The 19273-nt window shown below is 37.9% G+C and overlaps 1 protein-coding gene across 5 annotated transcripts in view; it reads right to left on the bottom strand.

Moving 5' to 3' along the window:
* nrcamb (neuronal cell adhesion molecule b) overlaps positions 1 to 18958 on the bottom strand; it is a 79101-nt gene extending 60143 nt beyond the window's left edge. For all 5 annotated transcript variants that reach the window (XM_079411867.1, XM_079411866.1, XM_079411870.1 and 2 more), the window contains exon 1: positions 18883 to 18958. The gene's annotated coding sequence lies outside the window, so the exon portion shown is untranslated. The remainder of the gene's footprint in view (positions 1 to 18882) is intronic.
* Between the last annotated feature and the right edge of the window lie 315 nt (positions 18959 to 19273).

The raw sequence follows: 19273 nt of genomic DNA, 5'->3' as shown, positions 1-19273 counted from the left end.
GGCCCGGATTGGGAGCAAAGGCAGATATTCCAAAATCTCAGTTTTCAAACTCTGTCAGTTTTATAGCGAAATACAACAATATGTATATTATATTTCTCACGCTCTTTAATGTTGCGTGACAGATCGCTGTATTCGCTTCAGTCTAAGTGGCATGTGAGTCAATCATCTTCGTTTTGTTCATGCCTTCTGATGTTCCTTCACTTTTAAATCTTGCTATAAACTTGAAATAAAGAGTAAAAACACATTTATAATTTGTATTTCATGATAAAACTGACAGAATTTGAAAGCTGTGTTATTAAAAGCAACAAAGCACACAATTATTGTGATTACTGGGTGGCTGGCGTGCTACAAACAATGATGGATGCCACAGACGTTTTTGCGGAGAAGGTGGTGGAATTTTCACAAAGAAAACAGTATTGGCTACATTAATGAACTGATTCACATAAATACAGCGATCTGATCATTAAAGAGCTTGAAAAACACAGTATTGTAAGACACATCATTTGTGTTTCGCTATAAAACTGATTTTGAAAGCTGCAGACTTTGTTTTATAGCCTATTAAAAGTACCAAAAGCACAAATCTGATTGCTGTAATAAGCAGTAAGGCTGGGTGATATATCGAACGCACATCTGGTCAGAAAAGCCGGTTCTGTGATCAGTAGTAAATCTCCATCACCTGTTTTCAGATGGAGCAGCATTTAATACACAGAGCCGTAGTTCACTGACAAGCTACACAATATCATGTTCATCATAGCAGATGAATCACCTTCGATAATGAATTAAAATTACAATGAAGAATATAATATTAAAAATGATTTCAAACACTATAATAGTTCACTAATGATATGAAACAATACTGATTGTATTTCACTCCAATGAACACCATAGTATCTGTGCTGAAGTATATCAGTGGCTCTCACAGGATTGAGTGATAATAATTAAACATGCAGATGCTGAGGTGAGAATCAAACAGCATATGCAGATCACAGCACAGGTTCACAGGACTTTCATGTGCTGCCAGATCAACTCTCTCGAGCGTTCATGTGCTGATCTACAGCTGGACGCAGAACAGGACCAGACACATGCAGGAATATACAACAATCAAACAAACACATAGTAATGTTTCAGATTTTCTAAAATGCCACATTAAATTCTATGTTACTTGCCATTTCTTTGCAATTATTGGTGAATTTCACTAGCAATTTCTCAGAAGTAAACCAGTGCGGTTTAAATTCAGGTTATCGAAACGTTCATTTAAAATCAGAATGAATCTCTGAACTGATCTGAACGGGACAGTTCATGAATCTGAAGAATGTTCTGTATTAGAAATGTCCATGAAACTGAAACACTTTCAAGCTTTCAGTCGAATGCAGTGTAATTCTTGATTCGTTTCCGGTCATAAACACTGTTTACTGATATAAACCTGTGACTCCTGCATCAAATCACAAACATCCATCCCTCAAATGAGCCCCTAAAATACCACAATCCTCAGTGTTTTGATGCCGAGGGCATGGCGACGCTACAGCAGTCATTCATTTGGAGTAATTTGGGTTATTATAATGAACTGAAACCATTAAAAACAAAAATCCTCAATGTTGCATCGGAAGTTTAGCGCGGAGCTAAAAGAGTGTTGCACGTGCAGCAAAAACACTTTTAAATGTTTTTTATCTTTATTGTTAATACATTTGTATATTACTAAGTTAGTCAGGGACTGAAGATATTAACTGCAATACTGTACTGCCATCACGATCCAGTAATCATTGTTCCTCTTATAATGGTTTACAGCAGCTGTTTACACGCTTATCAGAACCGTTACGGGGATTAGATGCTTATTTGCACACGTACAGATAAATGCCTCAGGATTCACGTAGTAAACTGCCATGTCATTTGTATAAGGCCGCCGGAATGGTGCTAATTATTATATAGTGAATATAGTTAATCCCCTACTTAATATGTTTGCAAATGTTTATTGTTATTATAGTAAATCTGTTATTTACTCTTTTGTACCCTTTTCAGAACCACACACATATCCTTGCATCTATCTACAGTGGAGAATAAATAGAGATTGCAAACCTTTACTAACCAGATCCATAATTAAGTACTCCAGAACATAAATGTTAACTGAAATAATATATATGTGTATATATGTGTGTGTGTTTCCAAAGCAATATTTCTCATTTTCATTCAGTTTATCTTGATGTATCTTGATATATTAAATATATTTATATATGATATAATATATATATATATATATGTATATAAATACATTCAGTACATACACATATATTATAAACAAAAACTTTTGGGATGCGATTAATTGTTTGACAGCACTACAATCATATTGAAAATATTAAGAATAATATCTGACTGATGCTAAAATAAGCCTGAACTGGACTCTGCAGGTAAGCAAACCCATTTCTGCATCACTGCCGCAGCGTTTGTCCTGGTTTCAGTGATGTGAAACTGGTTCAGGTCAGACATTACAAGCACAGGCTGGAATGAGTTTATAATATTTCCATTCTGTCTCTGTAAATCGGCACATTTTCAGTCTCTCATTGATTTTCTATATCTCTCTCTCTCTCACACAGCAGATGTGTGGATGGACGGATGGGATTCAGTGGTAAAAGCTTCATGTTATCGATCGGACCCTATTAGGCCCGAAGCGCTGGCATTCATGGATCTGGCCACTAAAACACTCTCCGAATGTGGAGTGGGTCGCAGTTTAAACTGAAAAACAAACCTGTATTTGTGACAACTGACTATTAGAGCAACCGAATGACTAGTTCATCATAAAAACAGGAAGAACAGCTATATAAATAAACTTGCCAGGCCTTGCCTTCTGTGAATGCATTTGTGTCAGCAAGAGTCCGCAGACAGATCTGCATATTCACTGACACTCATCGAACGCTGAAATTAAGCGCAGAGTTTTATTATGTGTGAATATGCGTCTGACACCATTAACATGAAAAATGACTCGTTGAGTTTAATGAAGAGCAGATCCGGCTGCATTCAGACGTGAACACAGCATCATTAATCATCAGCAGACTCAAAGCGCTCAAACTCAATGTGGAGCATTTCATTAAAAAACATGAGTTTGAAGTCAAGTCATTTCTGAGTGACTGGATGTTTTACAATAATATTACAAGCTTTCAAATCAGACCATTCAGTCAGTGAGTTATCTGAGCCGATTCACTGAGTCATCTGAACTGGTTCAATTAAATATCTGACATGATTCAGTGAGTCATCTGAACTGGTTCAATTAAATATCTGACATGATTCAGTGAGTCATCTGAACTGGTTAAAGGAGTCATCTGAAATAATTCAGTGAGTCTTCTACAATGAGTCATCTAAACTGATCTATTTAGTCATTTAAAATGATTCAGAGAGTCATCTGAACTGGTTAAAGGAGTCATCTGAAATAATTCAGTGAGTCTTCTACAATGAGTCATCTAAACTGATCTATTTAGTCATTTAAAATGATTCAGAGAGTCATCTGAACTGGTTAAAGGAGTCATCTGAAATAATTCAGTGAGTCTTCTACAATGAGTCATCTAAACTGATCTATTTAGTCATTTAAAATGATTCAGTGAGTCATCTGAACTGGTCTAATTAGTCATGTGAATTGATTCTGTGAGTTATCTAAGCTGATTCAGTCTATAATCCAGACTGATGGCTCCTTTGCTCTATAGGATGTGTCTTATTTCAAAAGCTGCAGTCTCAGAAGGAAATAAATTACAGTATTTTACGGCTCACGAGGGATAAAATCAATTTTATAATGGCTACTTTTCTGAAATGAGACATCCTCAGTGACATAAGCAGCTAATAAATGATTCATTAAATCAACCTCCCCAGTTGAGTGTTTCACTGTTAAACTGAGCATCCCGCGGTGCTGTGTGTGTGTTTACGTGTGGTCAGCGAGGACATGCGTAGTGAATGTTGTATTTTGCAGAGGTCAGTGTTTCAGAAGCACAGCTGCTGACTCAAACATCTGCTTCAGCTTCAGTAAATCCATCCTCTCATCCTCAGCACACTACATCATCCATAACAAACCCTCCTGACCGTCTCAAACACACAGAATCATGGGAAGCACTCGGCGTGAAGTGGACTTGTTTGGTCACTAGTAGAGACAGCGTCTCCTTCACTGATTAATGAACAGATCAGCTGGATCAACACAGACTAATCAGACTAAACTCAAGAGCTGCTTTACTTTAGATAATAGAAAACAGGGTAAATTAAGCAGCTAGACAAACGAACATCAGCCTCGTGTTTGCGCGGTCAGTAAACGGACGTCAAGCGCTCTAAATGTGGTCGGTATTGTTAGGACCGAAGGGCTTGTTAACCCTTTTCAGCCGGTTTGAGTGTTTATTAAGGCCGTTGTGTGTCAGGAAACAATCAGCTTCAGACGCCTGTTATTAGAAGCATTCAGTGATGTTTGGACAGAAACTACTCATCATGATGCTCACTCACAGAAATATAATTCAACACTGCTGGATTCTACAAATCGCTAATACTAACTTAATTACAGATGTGAACTTCTAAAATGACACTTCAGTTTTGCAGCAACATTCGTTCATCGCGTGACATTTATTACTGAAAACACTGTGAGAGATAATCATAATCACATTAGATCAATCAATCAATATCTGTCCTCTTTTAGATATTTATACCTACACACATAAACAGAAAATATCAATACATTTTTATTTAAATATTTAGATATTATTTTTGTAAAATAAGTGTTTGTGACTTAGATCATTAACACTTTTTAATTTATTTTGTATTATTTAATAAACCAATTAATTCATTTATTATTTATTTTTATGATATATATTTTTTTATATGTATATATTATACACTTCTTGTATATAAAAAAATATATTTTTATAAAATTGCCTGCTATACACAAAACAGCCATTAATATAAACTAAAATACTGGATTTAAATCACACACTTGGATCACGAACACATTTTAATTTATTAATATATATATATATATATATATATATGATATACTCATTGTAAACAAGTGTTGATTTAATTCTAATTTTAATAAAAATTTAATTTTTTATACATTTCTCATTGATTTGCATGATAAAATGCATATTGCAAAAAAACAAAGTTGAGTTTTGGTGAAATAAGCAACATCTTGCTTGATACAATACAAAAGAGCTATTAAGCATTTCATATTTAGCGTCCGTCAGAACTCAAAAGGGTCTCTATCAGCTCTCTTTCAGCTGTCATCTGCGTGAATGAGTTCCAGCGTCAGTAAAAACTTCCAGAGCTTCTTTCATTCTGAAACTTCTGCTCTACACATACCAAAATCATCCGACCAATCATCAGGAGCCAAACACAAATCCTGTCAGAGTCCACCAATCATCAGCGGACAGGAAGTACAATAAGCCGCTCAATGGAGAGGTGGAGACCCTTCCAAACCACCACACACAGCGCCAGGAGCTCTTTCTCATGATAAACACCCATCATGTTCCCTGCTTTGTCATGTTTGGCTTCAGTGTCTGGTTTATGGCACGGTAAAAATGCATTGTCCCATTGAACGCGGAGACTTTGACCGTGACATGGATCAGGAGGAGGTCCATCAACCTCTGACCAGACAGACCCACATTCTCCATTCTCCACAATAGAGCCAGAGACTGTGATCCCAGCAGGCCGAGCATTCACTGGCCAGGCACGACCGTCAGCGTTAGGTAGGGGTGCTTACACTAGCTGAAAGTCAACAATACAGCCATTCACTCTCAACGCTTTCAAAGTGTCTGCCGGGAGCGTAAGTGACTTCAAACGCCAAGAATCTTTCACATTACTGTCAGCTGTGATGTTCACATTCCCATCATCTACAGTGAAGGCCTGCAGCACACTACACTCACTACTGCTGCTGTATACTTCATACAGAACACTGTGCTATTCTAATAACAGCCACTACGCAGTCAGGGTGATACTCTTTCATTCTCTTTTAACTGATACAATGTTACAATGTAGGGAAGTCGTGGCCTAATGGCTAGAGAGTCGGACTTGTAATCTGAAGGTTGTGGGTTCGAGTCTCGGGCCGGCAGGGATTGTAGGTGGGGGGAGTGAATGTCCAGCGCTCTCTCCACCCTCAATACCACGACTGAGGTGCCCTTGAGCAAGACACCGAACCCCCAACTGCTCCCCGGGCACCGCAGCATAAATGCTGCCCACTGCTCCGGGTGTGTGTTCACGGTGTGTGTGTGTGTTCACTGCTGTGTGTGTGTGTTCACTGCTGTGTGTGTGTGTTCACTGCTGTGTGTGTGCACGTTGGATGGGTTAAATGCAGAGCACGAATTCCGAGTATGGGTCACCATACTTGGCTGAATGTCACTTCACTTCACTCACATTTAACGGCTACAATATTATTTCTACCTGCTAAAATGACGTTAAAATTTTAACTGCTACAAATGTTCCATTTAATGGCTACTGTTACATTTACTGTAACTGCTACAAAAGTTACATTTAGCTGCTACAATATTATATTTACCTGCTACACAGGTTGCATTTAACTGCCACAGTGTTACATTTAATTGCTACAATATTACATTTATCTGCTACAAATTTTACATTTAACTGCTAAAAAGCTACATTTAACAGCCACAAACGTTACATTTAAAGGGAAAGGAAAGGGGAGTGGTGTGCTCTGCATTTAACCCATCCAAGTGTACACACAGTAGTGAACACACACCCGGAGCAGTGGGCATTTATTCTGCGGCGCCCGGGGAGCAGTTGGGGGTTCAGTGTCTTGCTCAAGGGCACCTCAGTCGTGGTATTGAGGGTGGAGAGAGCGCTGGACATTCACTCCCCCCACCTACAATCCCTGCCGGCCCTGAGACTCAAACCCACGACCTTCAGGTTACAAGTCCAACTCTCTATCCATTAGGCCACGACTGCCCCTCTACTGTTAAACTACTAATAGTAGTTTAATGGCTACTGTTACATTTAGCAGCTACAAATGTTACACTTAACATCTGCTATGTTACATTTACTGGCTACTGTTACATTTAACTGCTATAAATGTTACATTTATCTGCTATAATTGTTACATTTATCCGCTACAATTTTCCATTTAACTGTTACCTTTAACTACTACAGAGTTATATTTAACTGCTACAATGTTTCATTTAACTGTGAACATCAAAACAATAACATGAATGATTCTTGCTGTTTAAACTTTCTGCATTCTCACTTATGCTCTTCGTATCAGTCGTTCATTAATTGGAGAACAGACATACTGTAATGACTGGAAATGGGATGAAGGTCTTCTTAAACCACTTAACAGCTCCCCGGAGCCTCATTTAACAAGTTAACAAGCTTCTGCTAGCTCTGAATGACTTATCTCCAATGATAACTATCAAGAACTAGTTCACTGGAAAACCCAACAATGCAAGAAAAGCATGATGATGACATGAGCATATAAAAAGATTAAAAACAAGTTCATGAAATATGAAAATCAAACGTCAAAGTCAAAGGTCACATGCTTCTAATGAATATTATCCCATATGCTGTCACAAACAAGCTTCTTCCAGCCAATTAATACAGAGTTTTATGTCACTATGTTTTTAATATGTCTTTGATTTTAGAGGCTGTTTCTGACATTTCAGCAAAGCTCACCATGACAACAGCCACATTCACAGCTAGAAGAGCCTCTTGACACGCTGACATCATCAATGTGAGACACATATTTCACTGTCAGAAGAACAAGCGCGGCACAGCATGTCTACGGCAAGCGCTTGGAGACATATTTAATTATTTCCTACCAAAACGACCTCGTAAACACCCGCTGAAGGCTGAGAGACATGCAGCTTTTAAAGTCAGACGCTGCATAAACGCTAAAGGTGTAAAACAAGTCAGAGATTGAATGGGACACGTCGAGGGAACGCTTAACCTTGCCCGACTTCAGAGGCTCTCGAGCTTTCTCTTGATTGTCATGCAAATGCTGAAGGACTGAAGGCTGGGGAATTTGTAACTTGTGTTTTCAAAGGATTCCCAACCCGCCTTCAGCCCTAATTACATTTCACCTCTTTTGTTGGCAGCACAAGCTAGTATCAGTCCTGAGCGTGTTTCCCAGCGCATGACTCTAAATCTCTCTGCAGACGTGTTTGAAGAGAGCCACGGCCGAGCTCTCGAAGCATCAAACCGCCAGCGTCATACACCCACTCTACATGTCTGGATATCTGAGCTGAATATGCTTGGTTTGGACACACAGTCAATAACAACAGGCAGAAAAGCACTGAAGACACTGTTCACGGCAGATTCTCATTCCTGAAGATTCACACTGCATTTGTTTATTGAGCATGAAATGAAAGCGTTTGGGTGTAAAAATCTATTTTCCAAAGCAGTTGGTGATTCTGTGATTTGTCACACATTACATAAGACTCCTACAGACATATATCCAGTGTTTGCGTGGACCGCACAGGTATATTTGACATCTCTATCATCTCTATTCACATGACACTGCAGTGGTGCTTTCACAAAGCCTTTTCATGCATTTCTAAGCTCTGCTAGTTCAAACTTTCACTCACTTTAAATAAATCAAGCACAATAAGACTTAAGTTTCATCTTGTTTGTAATTATTTTTGTGGTCTTGTCTTGTTTTCAATAAGATCGGGACCGTATTATGCATATATTAATTAGGCAAGTGTTAATTGTTGCTATGGTATCAAAAGAATCCAAAAAAGTGGCATCTAACAACTTTATTTTCAGCAAAAATAACTATATTGTGATAAATATATTTATGGTGAAAAATTACTTGTGATAAAAGATTTTTTGTAGAAATATTAATAGAAATATAGAGTAATTAAATATAAATATTTAATAAGATGTATTTATAATTTATTTTTAATATGAATATTAATAAAAACATTGCATATATTGTATATTGTAACATTGTGTATTGCATTTTATATAATGATTATTTATAATTTTTTCATCATATTTTCATTCATTATTTTAATAGAAATATAACAATAAATAATTGTATACACTAATATAAATACTTTATAATATTCTGTTTAATTTGTTCTTAAGAGAAATGTTAAAATAAATAACTGTATACATTAATATTAATATTTCACATTATTTTAATTTATAATTGTTTTTAATACTATTAAAATAATTAATTCTACATTTTAATATACATATTGTATATAATACTTTATGTATAATTTATTTTTAATACATATATGAATAGAAATAGTTTACACTTTAATATAAATATTTTGTAATATGTAATATTTTAATATTAATATGTTAATATCAATAAATCTATCAATAAAAATAATAATTTACATTTATTTATTTTTAATATAAATAATTGCATACTTTACTATCAATATTATATAATAAATTATATAAATAAAACACATTTGATTAAAAATATTAAATACAACATAGTGTTACAGGTCACATGTTTTATTATGGTATATTTAGTGTTTTTCCCGCAGCTAGCGGCTCCAGTGTATTTCAGAGGTGTGGGAAACGCTGCACCCATCATTGAATCGTCTCCACAGACTCGACCCCTCCACACCCTCGGGACGGGCGCAGGCTGTTTGTTTTGTGCGTGTGCTGGATTTATCACTCTCTCGCAGGACTTTAGACGGATCGTAATCCCAGCGGGTCTGACTGCGGGCGCCGCACGGCTAATTGGATTTTTTTCTACCATGGAGAATCCAATCACAGTCGGGCCCGTTCAATTTGACTAACCCATGCTTTTAACCAGCCCAGATAAACTTGCAGGATCTGGAGTGATTTTACCTCCTACTGCACTGGATGTTTTCACTCCCACGGCACACAAATCAAATAAGTGGAAATGAAAGCGCGCAAGCATCTGTTAGGTGTGTCGGAAACACAGAGCCGATGCTTTTAATACAGACGGCAGCTTACGTTACAGGTTAACAAAACCAGCCGTCTCGAGTTACCCTGAGAGGGGTGTGTGCCTCAGCCTTTCCCAGGCAAACTGGATCTATAGTATCCGGATCAGCCTTCCTCTGGACCCCTATGGAGATTCCCAGGAGAACCGATTAGAGAACGAGAAACCTACAATTAATTCACACGCGCTGGTGAAAATACTCAAATGTATGTCTGTAAAGTCAGAATATATGAAGATCACAAACCCCCCTAGCAACCACCCACACACCTTAGCAACCGCACAGCACTGTGATAAAACCACCAACAAAAACACACAACACCTGAGAATCATGTGGAAGTAAAGTTTGCACGGACAGCGCTCAAATCTTCAGAAAATAAAATAAATAAATAAAAAACACATTTTCTTTAGCAATATGTCTATACAAAAATACACATCACAAATAAAAAAAGAGAATAAAAATATAAAATCTAATGTTCTTCAGGAAACTAATAAACTCTCTCCCATTTTCTTCAGAAAGATAAATAAATAAAATTTTAAAATTAAAAAATACATACTATGTTTCCTTCAGAAATATTTTTTTAGCAAATAATCATTTATATTTCCTGAAGAAAATGTAATATATATATATATATATATATATATATATATATATATATATATATATATATATATATATATGATTTTATTTTTTATTTTTATTTTTTTATAGATTTGGAGAAATTTATTACATCTGGAGAAAATCTGAAATTGTCTTCAGGAAAATTTATTTTTTAATTTGATTACCTTCAGGAAAATGTAAACAACGTGTAAATGAAAGCTATTTTTTTATTTGTTGCCTGTATTAGATACGGTGTAATAGTGAAGCTGACCATCGCACCACAGCTCTGATGAAGCTCCAACTCAACCAAACATGAACATCCCAGACATCAGCTTTACATCCTCCTCCAGTGTTTCTGAAAAGGTTTGCCCAAGACTCAGGTTCGAAGCCCAGCAGAGAGCGAGAGCTAAACGGCAGGCTTTAAGCGCTCAGAGCAGAGGATCATGGGCCTAATCTCACTGCGTCTGTGGGATTGTTCATTTCTCCAGCTGTCTTTAACTCTCTGCTCATATGAACTCATCTGAGAGCACATCTGTAAGCATATGGAGCAGCAGACTCTCAAACTAAAGAATTTCAGTGACAGATGAAAAGAAAAGGCTGATAATGTGCAGTAAATCTGATATATGTGCTCACGCTAACACAGCTGTTCGTGAGAGACGCTCCGCTTCACTCCATCTGAAGAAGAACAACAGCATTTAGGAAGAAAACACTGAAAATGCAGTGAAAACACATGAGCGAAACAAAATAACAAAGACATCTTCTAAGAACGTTTAGATTTTTCTTAGTTCTATAAATGTTAAGGGAACATTCAATTCATCATTTTGCAAACATTATAGGGACGTTACTTTTGAATGCTCTCTGTACATTCTAGAACAAGTCATAACATTTATAAAATGTTAGACGAAAGTCTATTTAAACACTTCTGAAAAAAAAAAACATTCCATGAATGATGCATAAATAATGTTTTTGTGCTTTAACATTATTAAAGACCAGATAACTCCGATATAATGAACGTATCATTAACTTCTTTGTTTGTTTGTTTATAACCTTTAGAGAACCTTGCCAGAACGTTCTGAGCATGTTCCCTGTTAGCTCATGAATCTACAGGAATGGACACACTTTGATGATGTTTGAGATTCAGTTAGTTATAAATCCATAAAAAGCTCAAACCTACAGTGAGTCTCTGGTTTGATCTCTCTTTAAAACACGTTGAAGACGGGTCAAACGAGAGGCTAAACACATTACTCTCTGAGGTCCGTCTCAGAGGGAGATCCAGTCCAGCTCTGAAAGACCTTCGTTAGATGCAGCTTCTGCCAAGCCGCAGGAACACGGTAACCTGATGAGGTGAGGTGAAACACTGACCCGTAATGACCAACTCACTGCAGCTACAGGACGGCTCGCCACACACCAGCCATTAGGGGTTATGAGATCCACAGAAGGACTAAAACAGACCAGACGTATCTGATATTCCAGCACAACACACATACACTGAAGAACATGGTGTAGAATAATGACAAAGGAATGGCAACTAATGCACTGAATTACAGTGAAAATTTAGTAAAAGTAAAAGCCTATACTCTAATAACCTCTAATAATAAACCATTGTTTATAACATGATTCCAGATCAGCACGCAGGCTCAGCGTCATTATGACTGATTATAATTATTACGAGTAATTATATTCTAATCTTTCACCTCAAGACTTGGACATTAATTCACTCCAATACCCAAACAACTGCTTTACTTTCTGTGCGTCTCTGACAAACATTACCAGACTGTAATGAGAGCGAATGAGTCTGAGAGCTGGAGGTGTTTCTCTTCATGTCATACTGATGAATTACAGCAGAAGAGCAGAGAATAAACACACAAACACACACAAGGCTTATCTGAACTGCCGGAAATAAAGGTTCTTCTTAAGCAACGACCCTTGGTCTTTTCTAATGTGCTATAAACCAAAACACTGACCTGAAGAACCTCTAATGAAACACCAGCAACTCAGTAGGAATCAACAAGGAATCAGATTGTAAACAAGAAATATGCAGCCAAAACTGGAATACTAACAACTAAAGAATGTTTATTGCTTTTGTTTTGTTTATAACTTGAAAAAAAAATCTGTTTCATAAACGATGACCATTCAGATTAATATCATAATACATAAAGTAAGCCGCTCTAAAGGCTCCACGTGTGAATTTTTAGCTAACTTGTATTTCTAACTTGTTTTGCATTACATGTTTTTCTTAAATGTTAAGTTTAAATACACAAATGAGGCATTATATAATTAAATCTGCACTAAATTGCAAGCATTTCCAGAAAATACATCTAAATGTTGGAGTTTCCGTGACCATGGTGCACACCAATGTGACGTGAGCAAGCTAAATAGGCTAAAGCTTGCCGCAAAAGTTAGCATGTATATGTTGGGGGAAAATAGTAAGGAGATTGAATTATTTATTAATAAACAGTGTTTTCTGTGTCAGTGTCACAAAGATGAAATTGATGCTCCTGACTCGCCGTCTCATCATTAGATGCAGCTTTAGAAAGAAATGATTTTTTACGGATTACATAATGAAAGAGTTTTTGTTTTGGATTTAAATTATTTAGTTTTGAAGTCATTTAAAGCTTTCTATAGATATATTCATATATTCAGGTTTCTGTGCATTTTTGTGAGGCGCTCCTTCAAGGCCAAGACGGCAGAAAGCGTATCCTGTTTGTTTTCTCAACGTTTTGTTGATATTGTGAGTGCACACAAATAAAAATAGACCCTTTATAGTTCTGAATGATGTATTATTCTGACCTTTATGAGCAAAAATGACGGCGTATTTAATTGGTTTCAGCTTCAACTATCCACAGTGCACATTTATCTAGGTTAAATGTTTAAACTAACATTTTGATATGTTTTAAGTATTTTATATCTATAGATTTTATTTTGGGCAAGTCGTAATTACATCGTATGACATTGTCTTATATGATGCTCATAAGTTTCTTCATATTGCTTTAGTATCTGATAACACCAAATCAGTAAAATAATAATAGATCAATGAAAGATCTCCAGGATTAGCCTGTTTTTGCACTTCCTGTTTTCCCTGCTTGGGAATTTCTGTCCAATGAATGGATGACCTTCAGCACACGTGTGGTTTTGTTTACAATTTCTGATTCACCTGCAAAAAGGGTCGTGTGAAAGCAAACCGCACCAAACAAAAAAAATCAACATTGTATTGGGTCCAACTAGTGGACTTTTAAAGATTTGGATGAAAATCTACAGATGGAAATAGATGAAGTGCAATAAAAGAAATACTTTAAATGTGTATTCTTTCCACTAGTCTGAAAGAAGACACGATATGGAAGCAAAACAACTGAGACTGATCTGAGAGCTGTGCTGCTGGGTCGTCAGTGTGAATGTGAATCTGTCACAGATGACACACTGAATTAGGCTCCCGCAGAACAGCACTAATGCCTATTGTCCTCACGCCTGCTCTGATTGGCCCGTTCAAATCCCCGGGGTCACGTGACCTCCTGGCTCTCTCCTGATTGATGTGTGGAGGGGTTTTCATTTGATTCAGTTCTAATGTGCTGATTTTAATGGGTTTTTGACCTCAATCTCTTATAAACCCAGACGAAGATTAGAGGGGGGAGATTATGATTTCAGCCAGCAATGGAGCAACAAAACAAGACCTGCATTGTTACCCGCAGACATCATGTATTTTATAGCTTAATACTGTAAACTTTGGGCAAAACTGTCCTCAGAGCAGCTGGTGTTGGCCTCATTAGAAGGTTCCCAGGATTGTGAAGAAAGGCTGATTGGTCTCAGCGCAGCAGAGAAAGCAGGAGAGAGCCGAGCTGTCAGCCTCTCTGGATTAGAAACCCCTCACTGTTCATGTGTGAAGCACACAGCGGTAAACACGAGGTGTCTGCCTCCGTCTGTAATCTGAGATCTTCCCTATAGAGTCAATCTGTCCATCAGACCTGCGTTACAGCTCAATAACGCAAACAACAAGAGCAAACCCTAAACACACTGCAGCCAGATTATTATTCTGTTTACTTTAAATGCTTCATTTATGAATTTAGGCGATGTTCAGTTAGGTTGGACATCTACAAGGGTTTCTGTTGTTGAAGTGTTTGTGTTTATCATTGAGCTGAAGAATAAAGCTTTTGGCAGAACTGAATTTACTGCAGAACAATTTTCACTCAGAAATTGCTAGTAAATTTCACAAATAAAGGGAGTAGACTGAAATAGTATTTTCTTGTAAAATATAGTCCATTTTCACAGTGTAGGTTGTACCTCATTCAATGAATGTAGCGTGTGCTAATGCCAATGACAAGCTAAAAACATGTTTGAAATGAAGATCAATTAACTTGCCTTAAAAAAGGAGTAAATTAAAGTATATACAGTGTAAAAAAAGCACAGGAGGAAGAGCAGCTGTAAATACTTTACATTTGACAAGAAAATACTGTTTCAGTCTTTCCACCTCAAAATGTCACATTTAATTTAATGTGTTGCTTGCTGTTTCTTTGCAATTATTTGAGAAATTTACAAGCAGTTTCTCAGTAGAAGTTGTGAATTTTCAGTGTATTTATTCACTTTGTTAATTAAATTGATGAAGTGGAGTTTTTCTTTATGTGTGCATTTCTTTGAAAAATTTGCATGCAAAAGCTTGAAAAAGACTATTTTGTTTTCCTTCTTGTTTTTCAGGCAGATTGAGGCTGTTTGAGTGCAGACGCGTCAGAGCTGCTCATGGAGAACATTCTGCAGAAGAAACGCTGCATGAAGCTGTACTGCTGTGTTTGCTGAGCAATTAAACTGCACAAGTGGGCCGAGTGTGTGTTAGAGAGAGAGAGAGAGAGAGTGTGTGTGTGTGTGTTAGAGAGAGAGAGAGAGAGAGAGAGAGTGTGTGTGTGTGTCTCGGGCCTGTTAAGATTATGCAAATGTGAGGAGGATCTGGAGAGCCTGAGCTGAGCGTCTCTGTGTGTTGTTGTTTGTACATTTAATTAATTAATTAATATGTAATATTTTAAAAAATTAAATTTTAATATTTATTTAAGTTTTCAGAGTATGAATTGGGGCTTTATACAAGAAATTACATGGATGCCTTATAAATTTCAGAAATACAATATATAATATTTCAAATATTTCTGCTTGAAAATATTCACTGTATAGGACGTCACTCAGAGGTCAGACGGAGTGCAGCGGTGCATGCTGGGAAAGAGGACATTCCAGAGCCCCGTCTCCCAAACCCTCCTACTGAAGATAAAGACGAGAACAACGAGCCGCCAACAGAGACGCAGCAAACAGACCGTCTTTGTCCTGCGCTTCAGGCCTGAGATCTCTCACACACACTAGTCCTGTCTCTGTGTGTGTCCCACAGCGTTAGTCTGTCAACACAGCATCCGTCTGATCAACCTCAAACCGAGAAACACCTCGCAGGAGGACGAGGAAACACACTGGTCTCGTTCTGAGCTCTAATAACGGATCGTTTCAGTGTTAGCTTCACATCACTCACACTCACATCATTAGATCATGTCCATTTATTGATTTATTAGTGAAGTGTCTGTGAAATAAGATCTCATGTCCAGTCAGTTTTCACTGGTTAATGATCTGTTGAGTCTGTAGATTATGTTCATAACCTGATATAAAGTCTTCATCAGATCACACATCACATAATCAGACACCGAACGATTACCGATTATACAACAGTTTGACAAACAAGAATTAATATAGTTACACACTATATTGTCTGTCTTTGCTCTAAATAGCCACAAGATAACAAAGCAATGTTTCATTACTTTATTTACATTATTAGAATTCTGTATATGGAAGAATCATATACTTCCCTACTATATAGTCAGCAAAAAACAGAGTAGTATGTCCGAATTCACCAGAACATAGCTTTCTAGCAGTTAATAAATAATTACTTATTCAAAATAAGTATTTTGAATGAATCGGTGATTCAATGATTCATTCATAAACACAGTCACTTGATTCGTTCTTGACTGAATCAGACGGTCTCATAGCAACTAAAACTCATGCTTAAATATTACTATGCATTAATATACTTTCAAAGATGCCTGAAGTGGAGATTATAATCAGATGCAAAACAGATGCAATTATTCAGACGCAAAAGAGAAATAATGTAAAACAAGAATAAACGAGCAGAACATCATGAAGTATTAATGCTGATCCGTGCCAGAGAATATGAGCTCAGATCTTGATTTATAGACATTACTGGATGATCTCTGATCTCAGATCTCCAGCTCTAACCACAGCTACAGACTGAACAGTTGTATATCAGTGATTATTAATGACGTAAACGAGCTGAGATGCTGAACTAATGATCAACACATCAGGGCACATCTACTTTCAAACAACAACAGTCCAACAACAAACCAAACATCTCATAAGAGTTTGAGCTCATCATCGACACAAATCATTCTAATTATTCCTCTTCTTTTTTTTTTTTTTGTAACACATTCACACAGTTGTGTTTATTCCAAACTTTTGACTGTAAGTGTACACAGTATATATTCTGAATATCATCAAAAGGATGAGTTTTTGATGATATGTATATATATATATAAATTCATGTTTACTGCATGTCTCAGCTCTACACTGTCGGCTCAGTTCAGGTCAGTTTATATATCTGTGTAGAATCTGTGCAGGTATTTTTAGACTTTAAAATCCAAAGCGGTCCAGGAGAGGGAGAAATCTGCTCAGGAGACAGCTGAAAGTGTTTGTAGAGCAGGATTTGGTGAGAAAAGTAGGCCAAGCGGAGCACAGAGATCACCTCTGCTGATGAAAATATTAATATGGCACACAGACTCAGGAATCGGCGATGACATCAGGACTCCGTGTGTGTGAGTTATTGTCATCTTCTTGGGTTTGTTCAGCGTCAGAATACCCAGCATGCCTCAGCGGCCCACGGGCTGGAATAAGCAGCATTGGCGTCCTACGACACGCTTGTTTCCCACGGCACACAGATGATCCGTGAGGAGGCCATCGCTCGTGTCACACAAACACGTGTCTGTGGAGCCTCGGCTAATGTGGCCCATCTGCTGGTTATGGATCGCTGGGAAGCAGCAGCATATTCTCTCAAACACAGACTCCAGTCATTCACCGTCCCAAACACTCTCAGTCTGACTGGAAACCTGACGGTTGAGCTGCTATTGTCCCGGCGACCTGAAGCGCTCCGGAGCAGCAGACAATGGAGCGCTGCACTCATTAGCATTGTATTAATTGGGAGATGTGACCCAGTAATGGAATGCGGTGTGTGTGTGTGAGAGAGAGAGAGAGTGAGTGTGAGAGTGAGTGAGTGAGTGAGTGTGTGTGTGTGTGTGAGAGAGAGAGTGTGTGTGTGTGTGTGTGTGAGTGAGTGAGTGAGTGTGTGTGTGTGTGTGAGAGAGAGAGAGAGAGTGAGTGTGAGAGTGAGTGAGTGTGTGTGTGTGTGTGAGAGAGAGAGAGTGTGTGTGTGTGTGTGTGTGTGAGTGTGAGTGAGTGAGTGAGTGTGTGTGTGTGTGTGTGAGAGAGAGAGAGAGAGTGAGTGTGAGAGTGAGTGAGTGAGTGTGTGTGTGTGTGTGTGTGAGAGAGAGAGTGTGTGTGTGTGTGAGTGTGAGTGAGTGAGTGTGTGTGTGTGTGTGAGAGAGAGAGAGAGAGTGAGTGTGAGAGTGAGTGAGTGAGTGTGTGTGTGTGTGTGTGTGTGTGTGAGTGTGAGTGAGTGAGTGAGTGTGTGTGTGTGTGTGTGTGTGAGAGAGAGAGAGAGAGTGAGTGTGTGTGTGTGTGTGTGTGTGAGAGAGAGAGAGAGAGAGAGAGTGAGTGTGTGTGTATGTGTGTGTGTGAGAGAGAGTGTGTGTTTATTTTTTTTTACCAAAAATAAACCCTATTTTATATATAAAATAAAATATATGTCAATATATATATATATATATATATATATATTGACTAGTTAAAAAAGTTCATAAACACAACCACTGCTGTAACTCGGGCACTTTAACTGAAATAACACTCTTGGTTTTTCCATTATATGTAGACAAAATAATAAAGTACGTCATACATGATAATAATCGTGTAACACCTGATTCAAACCGCGCGCGCGCCCGCGCTGCACCTGCTCGCGACACCTGAACACATCACAACTACTATAACATCATCATCATCATCATATTACACAGATATTATATTACATACCATTCTGTCCTCGTCTGACACTTCAATCCGATTAATAAACGAGACGAACTCACATTAATGAGAGCAAATAAGAGCGAAATATCACCTGAGAATATCACCTCATCAGATATCATATCTCAGATAATGTATCTCGAGAAATGAGCGATTCTGACACATGTGTCCAAACTCGGGAATAACGCGAATAAAGGCCGATATAAGAGAACAAACAGCAGCTACTGACCTCATAAACCCGCTCTGCTCCGGTACCGTCTCCGTCTCCGTCTCTGTCCCGCGCTGCGACTGATCTCGGGTGCGCGCAGCCTCGGGGACGCGCAGGGCTCAGCTGAACTGGGACCAGCAGCACGCGCTAAACACACACAGCATCACTGCTGCAGAGGGGGTCGAATTCAGTCTCAGACATGATGAAGAAGAGAACATGCTCGATGTGATTCAGCAGAACTGTAGTTTAGAGTTTACTCTCGGACCAGCATATACTGCTGAAAGACCACATCCACAGGCATTCTTCTCCCTGATAACAATTTCCTAACGTTTCCTACGGTTCCCATTAAGTTATGAAACATCCAGTTCATTTAATATATATATATAACTTTTTCTTGGTTAAATGAAGGTTA

This window comes from Barbus barbus, assembly GCF_936440315.1.
Source record: "Barbus barbus genome assembly, chromosome: 48".
In the NCBI taxonomy this organism is placed as follows: domain Eukaryota; kingdom Metazoa; phylum Chordata; class Actinopteri; order Cypriniformes; family Cyprinidae; genus Barbus; species Barbus barbus.
The sequence above is the reverse complement of the archived record's forward strand: the minus strand, read 5'-3'. Positions and strand labels throughout refer to the sequence as shown.